Raw genomic sequence first — 16,617 nt, forward strand, 5'->3', positions numbered from 1 at the left:
CTTTCCATTTCAGCCAATGAAAACCCGAGGGCCGACCAAGCGACCGGGGGAAGCCTGCTTCCGCCCTTCTCGCCCGCTCATCGATTTCAGCCAATGAGAAAGTAAAACTGGGCCAGGTTCCCACCCCTTCCTATGTCTCCTTCCAATGAGGACTCGGGGGCGGGCTCGAAGCACACTTCCGGCGCGTAGAGGGTCGGGTGTGGGAGTGCGCGCCGCACCTGCACGCACGGAAGTCCCCGAAGCGCCTCGGCCGCGGGGCTCGGGGTGCGGGCGGGGGCGGGGGCCAACCCGCCGCGAGGCCCCGCGGGGCCGGGGCCGAGAGGACGGGGAGCGGCGGCTGCGGCTGACGGAGACCGGGGCGCGAGGGGACCGGGCTTCCCAGAGGACCTCGGAATGGACGGGGCGCGTGTCGGGGTCGGCGGCCGCACGGGCCGTGGAGGGGCTTTTCCGAGGAGAGGCCGCCCCCGTGGCGGCACCGCGGATGTCGCGCGTCCGCTTGTCCCCGGCCCTGCGCAGCGAGCTCGGTCTTCGGGAGGGGACTCTCCGCGCGGTCCGCGAGGTCCCCCGACAGGCCGGCGTGTCCCGGCAGAGCCCGGGGCGTGCGGTGCGCGGGGGTCAGTCCCGGCCCGGCGGGGGCCCTGGGGGGAGGCGAGGAGGGCTGTGGAAGGGGCTTCGTGTTTGCTCTAAAGATCCGGTCTGCTCACGGGACGGGGGGGGGAGGGGGGAGGGGGGCGGGGAGCAGGCTCCCCGCTGAGCAGGGGGCGCGACCCGGGGCTGCGGCCCCGGACCCTGGGGTCCTGAGCGCAGCAGAAGGCAGAGGCTTAACCGACGGAGCCCCCCGGGCGCCCCTGGGAAATGTTTTCTGTGGGCCCCGGGATCTGAACGTTGCTTTCTGGGCCCCTGGGTCAGTCTGGGAAGCACGCGGGAGGTCACAGTAGGTGTTCCCAGTTCCTCAGCCAGGACGGGGTCGGCCCCGCACCCTTCGAAGTGGACAGTAGTGTTCACTTTGGGCCACCAGGGGGCAGCAGAGCGTTCTCGCGGGCAACACCGCCACCTGGTGGTCACTGGTGCCCGTGACACCTGGAGGAAGGAGGAAGATGGGCGGGGGGCGCGGGGAACGGAGCCTCCCGACTGTCCTGCGCGGGGGGGTGCGGGGGAGGGGTCAGCAACCTGCTTCGGATCTCGTCCGGCCGCAGGGAGGCCACGCCCCTTCTCCGACCGACTTGCACGCATGCGCAGGTCCCGAAATCCTCCCACGGGTCCAACCGCGCGTGCCCAAGTGCTGGAACCTCGGAGCGCGCCCAGGGGCTTCCGTTTTCCTCTTAGCCGCAAGCGGGCCGAACGGTTGCCCCGAACACTGGCCTTCCTGGTCGGCTCGGCATCCCAGAGCGGAACCAAACGAAATGCACGCAGGAGGGAGCTTCAGAGTTGCTTCACGAACAGCGTTCACGTTGCTAAGTTAAATGTTCTCCTACGCGCCAGGCGGAGGTACCTTTGCAGCGAAGCTAATAAAATCTAAACGCCAGGGCCCCTCGACTGCAGGTGCCTCTGGGAGGTGCCTAACCATCGTGTCCACACCGGCATGCGCTTTCATAAAATTCTTTAGAAGTAAGACATTTCGACCACAATTACCGACCTGGCCTGCCTTCCGTCGCACCTGCCCTCGTGTTGGGAGGCATCCAAGGGGTCACAGGCATTTAAGGGACTTGACGAAGGGGAAGTGCAGCCGGGAGTCCGTTGGGTTTGGATTCCACGGAATACGCGTGTGGTCCACAGCCGGGCTGTTGCTGGCCATCCTGCGTGGGAATGACCCAGGAACACACGCCACCGTGATGGCACACGGAGGACGTGGTTCTGGCCAACCCTTGCAATGGAAGCTCTCTGTCCGGACGTGACAGCGCAGACTGAACAAGTACAAGTGTGACCTACATTTCTGTTTGGTTTTTATGGGAATCGCACAAAATAGGATTTCCTGGAATTCTGTGTAGGGCTCGATTCTGTAGCGGTATTGTGGGGAGCCTGCATGTCTGGGTGCAAAGTAGCGTGTTCTACGCTCTCCAGCATATCTGACCTCCGTTTGCTACAGCGTTCTCTGTGCCAAGTTGCAAAGCTGAAAAAAAGGAGTTCTAACCAGCAGGAACAGAAGTCGGATTTTGATAGCCAGACTTTCCATCCTCTCTGCAGAAAACGTTACAGATTGTCCAGGGCCGGCTTGCTCAGTCTGAAGAGCGTGCACCGCTTGGTCTCCGGGTCGTGAGCTCCAGCTCCAAGTCAGGCATGGAGCTTACTTAAAATAACTACCAAAAAGAAAGTTTTTAAAGATTTTTTTATTTATTTGACACACAGCACAAGCAGGGGGAGCAGCAGCGGGAGAGGAGAAGCAGGCATCCTGCAGCTCAGAGAGCCCCATGTTGGGATGCTGGGCTCAATCTCAGGACCCTGGGATCATGACCTGAGCTGAAGGCAGGCATCTAACTGGCTGAGCCACCCAGATGCCCTCCCCCCAAATTTTATTTTTTTTAAAGATTTTATTATTTGAGAGAGAGCGTGAGAGGGAGAAGGTCAGAGGGAGAAGCAGACTCCCCTCGGAGCTGGAGCCAGATGGGACTTGATCCTGGGCCTCCGGGATCATGACCTGAGCTGAAGGCAGTGGCTTAACCCACTGAGCCCCTCAGGTGCCCCCCAAAAAATGTTTAACAAAAATTACTGTACGTATGAGAAGGCGGACAACGAATATGTAGCTAAAGTATGTGGGAAAAGGCATTCTAGGGCGATGTCCAGCCTTTGATTAGTATAAATTTTTTTCCTGGATACTTAGATGTCATATAGAATTGTTTATCATTTGTCATAGGTTTTTTTTTTCCCTCATTCTAAATAGTGATTTGCTTTTCCACCTAATTTTGTGTTCTTAATTTTGTATTCTTTGGTGTAGATGAGGACCTTACCAACGTGTACGCTTCCAGCACCAACGCCCAATCTCAGAACTGCCCCAAGCTGTTTCACTGTTACGTGGCAGCACGGGGTCATTCACAGCTTTCTAAATCCTAGCTCAAAGTGGGACCTCTGGGGACACCTGGGTGGCTCACTCCCTTAAGTGTCTTGGCTTAGGATCCTGGGATCAGCCCCGCCTTGGGCTTCCCTGCTCAGCGGGGAGACTGCCTCGCCATCTCCTCCTGCTGCTGCTCCCCTGCTTATGTTATCTCTCACTCTGACAAATAAATAAATAAAATCTTTTTTTTTTTTTAAAGCGAAACTTCTCGGGGTGCCAGGGTGGCTCAGTGGATTAAAGCCTCTGCCTTCAGCTCAGGTCATGATCTTGGGTTTCCTGGGATTGAGCCTCGCATTGGGCTCTCTGCTGAGTGCAGAGCCTGCTTCCCCCTCTCTCTCTGCCTGCCTCTCTGCCTACTTGTGATCTCTGTCAAATAAATAAATAAAACTTGTTAAAAAGCGCGAAACTTCCCTTAGGATCTTTTCCAAAGTCTGTCCTGCCTGTCAGGGTGTCCTTCTGGCCCCTCCTTCCCACTCCACTCCGTCTCTCCCTCTCCCTGTCACTGTCCCCTCACTTGAACATGTATCCAAATAGCCATTGTGATGGTTTTCCTTGACCCATGAGGGTTTTTTTTAGAAATCTCTTGCTTGGGGCACCTGGGTGGCTCAGTGGGTGAAGCCTCTGCCTTCAGCTCAGGTCGTGATCCCAGACTCCTGGGATGGAGCCCTGCATCAGGCTCTCTGCTCAGCAGGAGCCTGCTCCCTCCTCTCTGCCTGTCTCTCTGCCTACTTGTGATCTGTCAAATAAATAAATAAAATCTTAAAAAAAAAAAAAAGTCTCTTGCTCGATATCCCTAAATTGGGGAATTTTAAAATTATCTTTTCCGTTCTTGACTTCTAGCTCAATTTCACAGTAGTCAGGGAACAAATTCTACATGATTTCAACCCTCTTTTAAAATGTTTTGGGACTTGCTGAGGCTCCTGGGTGACTCCGTCGGTTCAGCACCAGACTTTCAGTTTGGGCTCAGCTCATGATCTCGTGGCGGTGGGATGGAACCCAGAGACCAGCTCCGGGCTCAGTGCTCAGTCTGCGCGGGATTCTCTCTCCCTCTCCCTCCCCCTCAGCTTCTCCCCCGCCCCCTGCTTGGACTTGCTCTTAAATAAACAAACTAATGAATTAATTTTAAAAATTAAATTAAAATTGAAATGTATTGGGACTTGCTTTATGACCCAGCACACAGCCAGCCTTGTGAAGCATTCTGGATCCATCTGAAAACAATGTGGCAAGTGCGATGTCTTTTATCTTTCCTGGGTGTACGTGCATGTGGGCACCCACTGTGTGTGTGTGTGTGTGTGTGTGTGTGTGTGCGTGAACGCGCGCACACGCACGCATCTGCTCAGTCTCAGAGATGTGTTAAAATTTCCCACGTAATCATGACTTTGCCTCGTCTTCTCTCAGGTGTGTGATTTGGCTTTGTTTCTGTCTGAGGTCCGTGTGTTCGTGTACACGTAAATTTGGAAGTGTTAAGTGCACCTGACGAATGGGCCTTTAATGCTCATGAACTGTTCCTCTTCGTCTCTAAGAAAGTCTAAATTGCCACTACGGGAGGTTTGCTTTGGTTCATGATACAGTTTTATATATATATAGTTTTCTGTCATTTTACTTTCTGTGGGCTTTGATTTTTGTCTTTTTTAAGCAGGATGGAGTCTGGTCTTCCTCCTACTCCCCTCTGTTTTTGGTCCGGAGTATTTAATTGTGTTATATTTAAAGCAAAGCTGGTCTGTTCTGGTGTAAATCTTTTATATTCCTGACCCGCCTGTTCTGTCTTCCCCTCCCCTTTCACTTCCTCTTTTATGCTAATCATATTTTATTATTCTATTTTCCCTCTAATAAATAGCTGTAAGTGCTTTTACTGGTTACCCTAGAGATTATCGAATGAATCCTTGTTCTATTAAAGTCAAACATAAATTAGTGCTCTCACTGTTTCCACAACAATGCAAAGACAGGTTTAGACCTCTCTTGCCTTTTGTGCCATTGTAACCGTGTGTATATACGTATGTTTTAATATATTACATATAAAATATATATCACGAGAGTATTATATATGAAAAATAAATCTACTTTTAAATCAACTTTATTGAGGTATAATTTATATGCAATGAAATAGACCCCGTTTAAGTGTGTTTTTCAGTCTGTCTACAAACATGAGTGTAATCACCACCTCGATTGTGAAAGAGAATATTTCCGTCACCCAAGAAATTCCCTGGTGCCCTTTGCAGTGAATCACCCTGCCAAGTGGGCTGGTCGCGTGGAGAGCTCAGGGCTCACGTGGACATGTTAGGCGATGCTGGTGACTTCCCTCCGGAGATCACCCACGAGGGGAAATTTCTCCACGAAGGAGGTAGAATGGGTCCTGGACAGTCAAGGGGGAAAAAGACAAATGATGCCCAAATGATACCCCAAGGGGTCCTTTCTCAGGAATAGAAACACCAGGAATTTGGGTGTCACCCTGGACTCCCCAGGCTCCCCGGTCCCCCAGCCCATCCACTGCTGTGTGGCCCGCTCTGTCCCCTGAATCAGAGCGCCATGTTCTCTTCCCTCCCCGTCCATCACCCCGGACAGCTCACGTCCCCTGTCAGCGTCCCCCTGCCCGCAAACAGCCCCTCACTGGTGTCTGACCTGCTTCCTCCACGCATAATGATACTCCATACCCAGGGTTCAAAATCCAAAGGACGCTAAACCTACGAAGAGAAAAGCCCCTCCAACTCCTTTCCCCAGACACGAAGATTGACTCATCTTATCAGTTTCTTGTTTCTCTTGTTTTTATCTCCCTGAAGATAATCTGCAGGGTTCTAAGCAACACTATATATATTATATGCATATTTTATGTTCCTCCACCCCCTTTATTAAAGTGAGCCGCTAACCCACACAGTTGTTACTCTGTTTCTCTCTAGTAAACATTTGCACGTGATTTCCTGGCTCTCCTGGGGAGATACTAGGACCCTTGATCTATTCAAGCCAGCTATACATTAGTGACCGCAAACGACAGCTCGGGTCCCCGCCCCTCCGCACCATCCTTTCTCGCCGGACAGTGGACCACGGGGATGACCCCCGGGATGACCCCCCCGCACACCGGTCAATCCACACGGCGCTTCCTCATTTTTCGGACCGGACACCCGCTCTCCCGCTGGACGGTTGGCCCCGGTTTCCTTCCAGCCCTCTCTGCGGGATACTTCGGTTGTTTCCGACCTTTGGCAAACGCGGTGCAGCCATGGATCACTGCGGTGTGTCCTCGCGCGCTGCCGGCTCGAAGGGCGTGTGCACCTGTGACTCCGCGGCCGGTGGCGGACGGCTCCCCGGTCCGGGCCTGCTCGGTTTATCATCGCTCCCTGGGTGAGGCCCGGCCGGCTCCGGGTCGCGGGGTCTTCCCCCAGCACCGGCCTGCCGGGGTTCCCGACACCCAGGAGCTCTTCATCTGGAGGGGCTGCCTGACCCCCTTGGGGCAGCCTCCACTCCGGCCGGGTTCAGGGCCTCCCCGCGTTCCCCCTGCAGAAGCCAGGGGGCGCTGCTTCCCCTCGGTCGCAAATCCAACCCCCCACCACACCCCCGCCGCCCCCCCCCCACCCGCTGGCCGCCTCACCCCTGCTGCCCTTCCCTATCGGCAGGGAGTCTGGGGGTCCAGCGCCCCCTGATTTTCCCGACGCCTTCCCACCAGACAGCTTTTGTGCTCCCCCCCCTCCAAATTCCTGGCAAACCCTCCCCGGGACTGCCCTACCCTGTCCCTCAGCTCAGGGTGACCTCTAAGAAGGGGTGTCCTCGCACTCTGAGGCCCCTGCATGGGGCACACGGGCTACCCCCTGTCCCTCCACCCCGTGTTCCTTGCCGGTTTCCCACGGAGACAGACGTGTCATCAGGATCCCTCAGCATGCGACGGGGCACCAGCCTGAGCCTGGCTGGTCTGAGGGCTCAGGGACCCTCAGAAGCCAGGAATGACCTGTGCAGTCAAGTGTGCCAGCATTTTGGGGCCACAGCCTGGAAGAAGGGACGGAGGGAGAGGGCAGAGGGTGCGGGGAGCGCAGGCGGAGGTGCTGCCAGGGCTGTGGGTCAGGTCCCAGGAGAAAGGTCAAAGCCAGGACACCCCTCGACCGCGTGGGCGGGGCTTGCCTTCAGATTAGAAAGACTTTGGGCAGAAGTTCTTTAAAGTTCTACTTTGGACAAGACTGTGCCTCAGTTCTACCCCTGGGAGGGACACTTGGCACCCAGTGTTTACATGGGAAGTGCTCATAATGGACCAAGGGTGCCATTTGGGATGGGCCTTCCAGTCTGATCAGATCAGACGGTGGGCTGGCAGGGCCCTTCTGTCTTCCCCAAGGGTGGGGGTGCTGCCCTTCTGGTGCAGCTCTGGGCTGCGGTCCCTGGCATCCTCTCACTGATGTGGGGGGCAAGGGGCCTAGGGTCATGGCCCGTGCAGGCTCAGGTCAAGGGGCAAAAGAATAGAAAGCACCCCTCATCCCCAGCCCCATCTGTCACAACCTCTGAACCCCCACAGCCTTTTGGGATGGGGAGGACCAGGCTCATTAATTTGTCTGCCTACCCACCCAACCACCCACCCATCTAACCAACCACCCATCCATCCGTCCGTCCATCCTTCTAACCAACCACCGTCCACCCGTCCACCAGGCACACATTGCCCACCCACCCATTGACCCACTGAAAGTATCTATGTGCCGAGTGCTGGGAAGCAGTGGAGGCCCGCACGGAACGTTCTCAGCGGTGGCACGTCCGAGTTATTTACTGACCGTCATGATCAGCATCACGTGGGATCGTCACAGGGACCCGCGAGTCGTGCTCGTGGGGGCTGAGGCTGGAATGGAGGAGTGAGTCGGTGAGAACTTGAGGGAACCGCCTTCCGGGCAGAGGGAGCCCCGTTCCAAGAGCCCAGAGGCAGGCAAGGCCCATCTGGGAGAAAGAAGAGAAGGGCGTGGGCTTCCGGAGCTGCCGCCTCTGGGTGCCCTGTGGCTAACCCCTGGGAGAACCCCCGCCGCCCAGGCTCTCCCACAGCCCTGCAGGTCCCTCGGGCTCCAGCCCAGATCAGGGCCCCCTGGCGTTGCTGGCCTCCGTGGAGGGGCCTCTCCACCTGGACTGCGAGCCATTCAGGCCTGGGCTCCTGTTCTCAAGCCTGTGTTCAGCAAACACCAAGGCCACCCTGTAACCCTCAGCTTTTTACAGATCGTAAAATTTGCCATTTTAACCATTTCTATGTATACAGTTCAGTGGTGTTAAAAGTACCCACTTGATGTGGGGGTGGGGGACAGCCACCAGCACCAAAACACCCAAATCTCTCCCATCTGGCAAAACCGAAACTCTGGTCCTATTAAACCAGCTCCCCGGGGCTCCTGGGTGGCTCAGTGGGTTGAGCCGCTGCCTTCGGCTCAGGTCATGATCTCAGGGTCCTGGGATCGAGTCCCGCATCAGGCTCTCTGCTCAGCGGGGAGCCTGCTTCCTCCTCTCTCTCTCTGCCTGCCTCTCTGCCTACTTGTGATCTCTCTCTGTCAAATAAATAAATAAATTCTTAAAAAAACAAAAAACCAGCTCCCCATCCCCCTGCCCCGGCCCTTTTTGAGGCGGAGTAGTGTTCCGGTGTAGGAATAGACCAGGCGTGCACCATGCCTCTGGGAAGCCTTGTTCCTGGTTCAGCCTCCTGGGGCCAAGCACACGGCCAACAGGCAGGGGAGTTTTGGCAAAACTCTAGAGTGAAGGGAGCGTAGACCTCGTCTTGACCACCTCTCTTTCTGGTGCAACTCAAGGCCCCAGAGGAAGAAAGGGTTTTCCCCCAATGTCACAGGGGGCTTCCGAGGAGTTCCAACCAGGGATTTAAACAGTCCACACTAGCTGGCCTCACCGTCCCCCCGACGCATGACCTCTGCAAGCTTCCCCAGATAAAGCAGGAGAGGCAGCCAAACACTAGGACAGCGGGACATTTGGCCCTGTGTGCCGTGTACCGTGTGAGCCCTTGTCTGAAAGTCACTTCCATTCCAACCAGAGCCTCACCCCCCCTCCTCTGGGCCTTGGATTAGAGACCAGAGTCTGTCTGGGACCACTTGTGGGGGCCTTGTGCATGCCGGGTCTCCAGGGCAGCTCTCATTTTACAGACAAGCAATGGGCCCAGGGCAGAGAAAGGACTTGTCCCGGGTGACAGAGTCCAGCCTAAGGCCCGAGCTCAAAGCCCATCGCTTACACCGGCGGAGGAAGCCGGCTCTCACTGCCCCAGCCTCCTCCCCATGTCCAGAGCTCTCGGGAGATGGAGGCGGCGCCCGAGGGCAGCCCAGGTCTGGCCCATCTCCAGCCTGGAGAGTCAGGATCGCCTCTGAAGACGTCCCCAGAGCTGATGTGGGGGCGTCGCCTTTGGCCCATCCCTGTCGTCCCTGGGGGAGGCTCAGGCACCATCAATGGCATCATGGCTCCTCCAGGCTCTTCCCGGCCCCCGTGAGGACAGGTGCCTTCTCTTCCTCCGCAAGGCTTGCAGGCCACGCCGGCGGGGGGCACCGGGGGTGGCAGGCATCAGTGCGTACCCTCCGGTGAGCTTTCTGCGGAAGCCCCTGCCCTTCCCTTTCTGCTGTCCCTGCGAGGGGCGGAGACAGGACGGCAGCAGCACCCGTGGCTGCGGGTGCTTCCTCTGTGTCCCGCTGGCTGCGTGGTGGCGGGCCCTGGGCAGGGCCACCCAACGGCCTGTCTCTCTCAGCCAGACTTCCTCGAGGCCAGGCCTCCGCGCCCCACACCTGCAGCAGCCCCCCTCGGCTTTAGAAGGTTTATCTGCCAGAGGGGCTTTGAGGGCGGGGAGCGGGGCCCCTTATCTCCCTGCCAGGGCCCTGCCCTACGGTTGGGGCTTTGTAATCTGACATTGTGATTTTTTCACCCCTGTCCCTACCCACCCCCCACCGGGAGGGAAGATTGGCTGAATCATCCCGGGGAGGTGGTTGCAGGGGGCTGGGGGCGAGGCAGCTGGAGGGCAGTGATAAGTCTGAGGCTGGGCAGGGGGGCGCTGGGGGCCGGCCTGGAGGAAACCCAGGGCTGTGACGGTTTCCAGCTAAGATTGTTGGCTCCTGCAGAGCTGCCTCCCGGACGCTCCGCTCTGGAAGCCCCAGTCTCCCTCCCAAAGGAGGCCAGAGGACTGGGCCACAGGTGGGCTGCCTGAGAGCCACCGGGGCCTGGCTGTGGGACCCTGAGCCCCCACAGGACGGCTCCCAGGACCATCTAAAGCACTCGAGCTTTATACATTGGGCCCTTGCGGCCCAAGAAGGGCACGAGCTGGCCCCCAGACCCCCAGCAGGTTGGGAGTGGAGCCAGGGGCTGACCTGAGGCCTTTGTCTCCGAGGGCCTTAGTACCACTGGTTCCTTGGCTTGGGGCAGGATGTATCAAACCCTTTTTGTCTTTCAGATGTCTGCTTCCTCCAGGAAGACTCCTCTGGCCCCAGGGTCTGGGCTTGCTAGCCCCTTGGCCTCCTACAGTCCCCTAGGTGCCCCTTCTCCTAGGTCTTACCCCACCAGGGCCCAGAGTGCACACCCAGCGAATGCTGTGGAACGGAGATTCGGGTTCTCTCCTCCTGACCCCAAGAGTTTCCCTCTCTTGGGACTAAAAGTCTGAGATCTGCAAGAGGGGAGGAGAGCCCCGGAGGGTGTGGGCAGGCCCCCGGCCCTGTCTCTGCCGCAGAGCTGAGCCAGGGGCAGGGAGAGGTGGTCTCTCCCTGCACGGTGCCCTTCACTCCTCCTGCACGGCGGTCTGACTTTCAGACGTCTGGAAGAGACAGTTATGCCCCCAGCATTGGCAGTGGGCTGTTCACAGAGACAGGGGTCCTGCTGGACACCCGTCGTGGGAGGGTCTGGACCAGAGGCCAGGCTGGATGATCCGGGACTTCCCCAGAATGCTCTCTGCTCCCTGATTTCTGATTCCCCCCAGCGTGTGGTGGGCGACCGCAGGCCGGGGCAGAGGGGTGATGGACGCCCCTGAGTCAGTGGCCACATCCCCTGCCGCTCCCAAAAGGGGCTTCTGGGGCAGGAAGAGCTGCCCGCGGTGGTCGCTTGGCTGCCTTCCTGCTGTCCAACTGAGCCCAGAGATAAGTCGTTGCTGGGCTGAGGGAGGCCTGGGGGCTCGGGCCTTCCCCAGAAATCATGTCAGGGTTCCTGGTGCGGAGGAAGGAGCCTGAGGGCCACGATAACCCCTTTATTTTTAAGAGCTCTGGGAGGAAGTCCCAAGTCACCCTTTGCAGAAATAGCTCCGAGCTCCATTCTGGTGTCCGTCTCCAGCTGTCAGCGGGGACAGCCCAGGAGAGGAGCCCGGGTCAGTCCTCGCGACAGCAGGGCGGACACCTGGGCCCTGGGAGCCCGTGGAGCCCGGGCCTGTCCTCCGAGGTCAGAGCCACCAGCCAGTCGGGAGCTCCTCGGAACAGCCTGTGGGAAGAGCAGTGGCTCTGGGCCCAGCTGTGTGCGCAGGGGCTGGCCCTGGTGACCGCCTGGGGACCTGCAAGTCACTTCACCCCTCCTCCACCCCCGCCTCCGTGTCCTCCCCAGGAACACTGGGGTGATGGTGCCTCGCCCACGGAGTCCCTTTCCGCGCGTGCTCGCCTCGTTGCCCGCAGTACCACGGTCTAGCTCATTGCCAGGAGCGCCCAGCACAGGCCACAAGGAGGAGGTGGGCGCCGCCTTTCTGTCTTCCTCCACTGCAGGCCACGCCCTGTGTGGGGACCCTCGCCAGCCCCCATGTGCCCCACGGGCCCTTGCATGGGCAAGCTGCCCGGGGCCACGCCCACCCCTCAATCCCCTTCTTTGAGAGTTGGAGAGAGGAAATCTGGAACTCTGGGACCCTGGGGCAGACAGTCTAGAGACTCCCAAGGCCACGGGTGTCATTTTACAGAAGGGGAGGCCCTGAAGCGGGGGCCAGAGTGGTGTTGCAGCCTCCTGACACCTTGCCTGGGGCTCTCTCCGTCCCCACCTCTCTCTTATAGGAGGCGACTAGCCCCTCTCGGGGAGGCCCGCCCGGGCCACCCGTGGGACGGGAGGTCCCCGTGTCACCCTCACTCCTGTTCTGTCCCTCCTCAGCGACCCCACTGAGCTCCAGGAGGACAGATGTGGTGTCAGAATACCCCACGGGCCTAGCTGGTGCCTGGCAGGTGGCACGCATCCGTCTGTGCCTCTGGAAGGTCATGGGCCTGGACAGGGCACCCTAGGGAGCATGGCCGTCTACTCTGTAAACACAGGCCTGGCTGTCCGCTGGTGCCCCAGGCTGGGCAGAGGCGAGGTCCCTGCTGGCTACCCCGCCCCCACGAGCTCTTGCTCTCTCTTCTCCCTCTTAAACGAATCACCTTTCTCCCCACCCCCCACCCCCTCCTGCCAAAAAACCCCCACATCATGGAAAACCCAGAAGAAGTCTTTCTAGAAAAGGGAATTTTAAAAATCTATGGTGATGCCGCCCTCGCCCTCCAGTGTAGCCCCGCGGACCTTGGGGTTCGCTTGACCCCCGATGGGGAGTTTTGCTGCTGAGGTCAGGCTGTCTGTGCCCCAAGCTAGGGCCGGGGAGCCGGACTCCAGCAGGAGCGGCTTCTCCGTACAGGTGGAGAGCTGGTCTTGCCGCCTCTCCCGACCTGAGGGTGTCATTCAGCCTCTCATCCCCACTACCCTTCGTCTACACTCGCTGAGACTCCGTTTCCTTTCGCGAGGGAGGGATGATGAGGTATGTGGCTCCAGGCTGGGCGTTCGGTGCCTGACCTGAGCCCGACTCTCACCCCGAGACTGCAGGTGGGAATAGGAAAGAAATGCCCTCCTGTTCCCTTATGTGTTCGGGGATAAAGAACCTTCCAGAAAAAGGCCTTGCAGAAGGGCTAGGCAGCATCAGCACCGCTCTGTGCCCGGGGAGAAGCAGGGTGTCCACTCTGCACCCGATGGGGCTAATCCTTCCCCTCCAAGGAAGCCCAGGGGGCCTCTTCCTCCCTGGCTCTTGTCGTTGGGGTGAAGTGGTTGCAAGTCTCTCTCTCCCTCTCTGTCCTGCTCCCCTTTTCCCGCTCTCTGGGCCGCAGGCCCTTGATAACACTTGGAAGGCGCTATCAGCCGGGAGCGCCCTCCTGCCCGAGCCCACCGGCGCGCTCCATACGGACGGTTGGCAGCAGGCACCGTCTGATAAAGTTATCAGGCCAAGCCTGAGCTCCGCTGCTCTGTCCGCGCTCCTGCCTCAGATTTCCCTCCTCCTGCTTTCCTGCCGCTGCTCCTCCTGCGTGGGAACCCCGCGTCCTGCCTGGCTCCTGGCCGGGGGCCCCCTGGAAGCTGGACACCAGGGAGGTGGGTGGGAGGGAACAGCCCCCCACCAGGGCCAGGAGGAAGAGCTGCGTGTCTGGGGTCTGCTTCCGTTGCTCCCAAGCCAGGGGCCTCCCCTTCGGGGTCCCACCCCACCTGTCACGGAGGAGCCAGGGGCCCTGAGGGGGTCGACCAGCCATCCTAGCCTTAACTGGACACCTGCTAGGGGCTGGGCCCCAAGCTGAGTGTTGGGACAAAGGATTGGACCCAGTGCCCTCTGCGAGGTGGCTCACAGGCTTGGGGGGCAGGGGCAAGGCCTCCAGCACTTGGCAGGAGAAAGGAACTGCCTGTGGTGCTGGGCACAGACACATAAGGGAGCCCTGGGCCGGCAGCTGGGGGAGGGGCAGAAAGGCAAACCTCAAAGCAGGGAAAGGATGTTTGAGCCGAGGGAGCCTTTTTTTCCTGCCAGTGATAATGTTATCATGCGTGCCCACTACAGAAGAATAAAACACACACACTGAAAACTACGGGGGAAGGAGTGCACACGACGCCTTTACTCAGCAGCAGCTCGTGGCGCGTCGATACGCTGCCGCTTATCCTCGCAAACTTCCTTCCGTGTGCGCAAGGGACCAAGTGGAATCGGGTGGTGATTTTCAGACCGCTGCTCCACTGCAGATACCGTGAACAGCTTCCTCTGTTGACACATTTATTCTGCAAAATCTATTTTCTCTTCCATTTTTTTCAGTCGAAAAATATAAACACACGCACACGCACACACACGCACGCACACGCACGCACACACACCGATCCAAGTTTCCTTCGGAAATAGCCCCGAGGGTGCAGCCCAGATATCCTTCCCAGCCCCCAAAGGCGGCTGTGATCGTTGGTTTGGTGGATTCTCTTCAGATCCGTTTCCTTAAGGGTCTGCAAAGGTACGACGCTGCCTTGTTGTTAGGGAACCAACGAGCTGTGCTGAAACAGGCATCTGGCTCCGGGCAGACCCGGGGCCCCGGCAGGCCCGTCCTTCCAAGGCACCCAGGCCCGTCTCAGTGGCTGGGTGCAGCCCGTCGTCCGGACGCACCGCCGCTCACACAGTCCAACCTTCTCCTCTCACGGGAGCTCAGGGTGGTTCCGGGCTTTCTCCCCCCACTGCCAGTGGGCTCCAGAAGATGCTCTTGCGGCTGATCTGAGCACCCACCCGTGACTATTTCCTTCACGAGAACTCCTGGAGTGAACTGGAGGTCATGGGCAGAGCACATGTGGCTGACAACTTTCAGGCACTGGAGCTGGGTTTGAGGCTGAGAGAGGGTTCCCGGGAGGCAAGAGGGCGCTCCTGGCAGAGGGAACCCTGTGGGCAAAGATGCGTGTCTGAGGCACTGAGAGTTCTCTGAAGGCCTTCCGGGAGGAAGACATTGCTGCTTGGTTTAGAATTCCGGGAAAGTGGCTCAGAATGACCTTGCCATTATTCCGTGTGTCTCCCCTTTCTTCTTGGGGAGCCCTCCACTCCCTGACCAGCCTGGGCCACACCGCCTGCCCACGCACCCGTCCACTGGGTCCTCTCTCTGAAGCTGAAATGTCTCTTGGGCTCCTTGCCTGCTCTCCAGATCAGTCAAGGGCTTGGGTGCCTTTAGAACATTCTGGTGGGTCTTGGGTCCCTTGTGCTGTCTGGGGCTGGCACCAGGCTCTGTCCCGCCATGAGTGGCCAGTGGGCTTCATAGACCTCTGGCCAGCCCAGATTTTCATCATTCTCTGGTCGCGTCTCCTCGATCCCCTGCCCACCCCCACCCCTTTATCTGCCCTGCTCCTTCCCTCTGGGGTGGTGTGTCCCCACACTGAGCGGGAGCCCATCCAGGGCAGTGGGGGCTAGGTCATGGGGAAGGGCTAGGGTTTCATTTGAGGGGATGGAGGCATGTACATCTGGTTTCTCGGGAACGTTCAGAATAGGTCCTATTCTTCTAGATGCTTCCACTTCCTCCCCTGCCCAGGCCCTGCCTGTTCACCTCAGTCCCTCTACTTCTTCCAGGCCACCCCGCCTCACTCTGTGGGGGGACAGGCTGGGACAGGCCGGTGTCCACTCAGCCAACACAGAAGCCTGGGCTGACCCTGGAAGACACATTTCCATCGTTATCAGTTATTTCCATGGAGGGTTCTGCTGGGCACCTCCCACTTTGTCCGTCAGGGGCCCGGGTCCCAGCTGGGGCCCCGGCAGGCTGCTGTGTGGGATGTGGCCATGTCCCGGGGTGATGTGGCCTGACACTGCCACCGCTAACTGGACATTTTATCTGAACATTAATTCAGTTGTTGCATTCCGTTCCCTAACGCAGCTGATTTATTTTAGTATTAAAGCGTGCTCTTGGGGCGCCTGGGTGGCTCAGTGGGTTAAGCCGCTGCCTTTGGCTCAGGTCATGATCTCAGAGTCCTGGGATCGAGTCCCGCATCGGGCTCTCTGCTCAGTGGAGAGCCTGCTTCCCTCTCTCTCTCTCTGCCTGCCTCTCTATCTACTTGTGATTTCTGTCAAATAAATAAATAAAATCTTTAAAAAAAAAAAAAAGCGTGCTCTTAACATTGCTAACTTTGTTACCCACTGCTGAGCAAATCGCTGTGCCGGTGCAGCTGCTGGGGACATCTGGAGGTCTCCCGAGGCCCAGCCGCAGCCCCCCAGCCCTCAGCTGGGCCAGGGAGCGGTCACCCTGTCATTTCGGAGGCCACAACGTGCCCTGGATTCTATATAAACAGAGTGCCCTAGAGTTGTGCCATCCGTCCCACAGCCCTGGGGGAAAGGCCACTAGCCTGGCTTCCGAGGGACCTTGTTGCTAATGGGCAGTGTGTGACTTGGGCCATGTCCTCCCCCTCTGGGTGTCTGTCCCCTTACGTGGCAGAGGCAGGCCGTGGGCGGTCACCACAGGGCTTGACAGTGTCTTTCCAGTTTACACATGTTCACTCGGTGGGGACTTCAGAGCAGATAGGCAGCAGAGGGGGCCGCAGGTGGAGGATGGGACCGTGACGTTCCTGTGCACACCTGCCGAGCCCCCTGCTCCTGACAGAATCTGGACGGGGCGCTCATGGCCTGCAAAGTGCTGGCCTCTGTGAGCCTCCTCCAGGGAGCGCAGACCTGCCCTGACGCCTGTCCTTCCTGTGACAGCCCTGGGAGGGCTTGGGGTTGGGAAGGGGCAAGCGGCTTTACTCTCAGGCTCAGGCACACGAAGAGCAGCCCACAATCCCCCACGGGAGCCCTGAGCCGGGGGCCTTCCATATGGGGCTGAATCCTCCCCCGGGGAGCAGCGTTCACCTGCCCCACCCTGGCCTCCTTTCTCAGCTATGTGCAAATGGGGTTCTGGCCTCCA

This window comes from Mustela lutreola, chromosome 12, assembly GCF_030435805.1.
Source record: "Mustela lutreola isolate mMusLut2 chromosome 12, mMusLut2.pri, whole genome shotgun sequence".
NCBI classification, from domain to species: Eukaryota; Metazoa; Chordata; class Mammalia; order Carnivora; family Mustelidae; genus Mustela; species Mustela lutreola.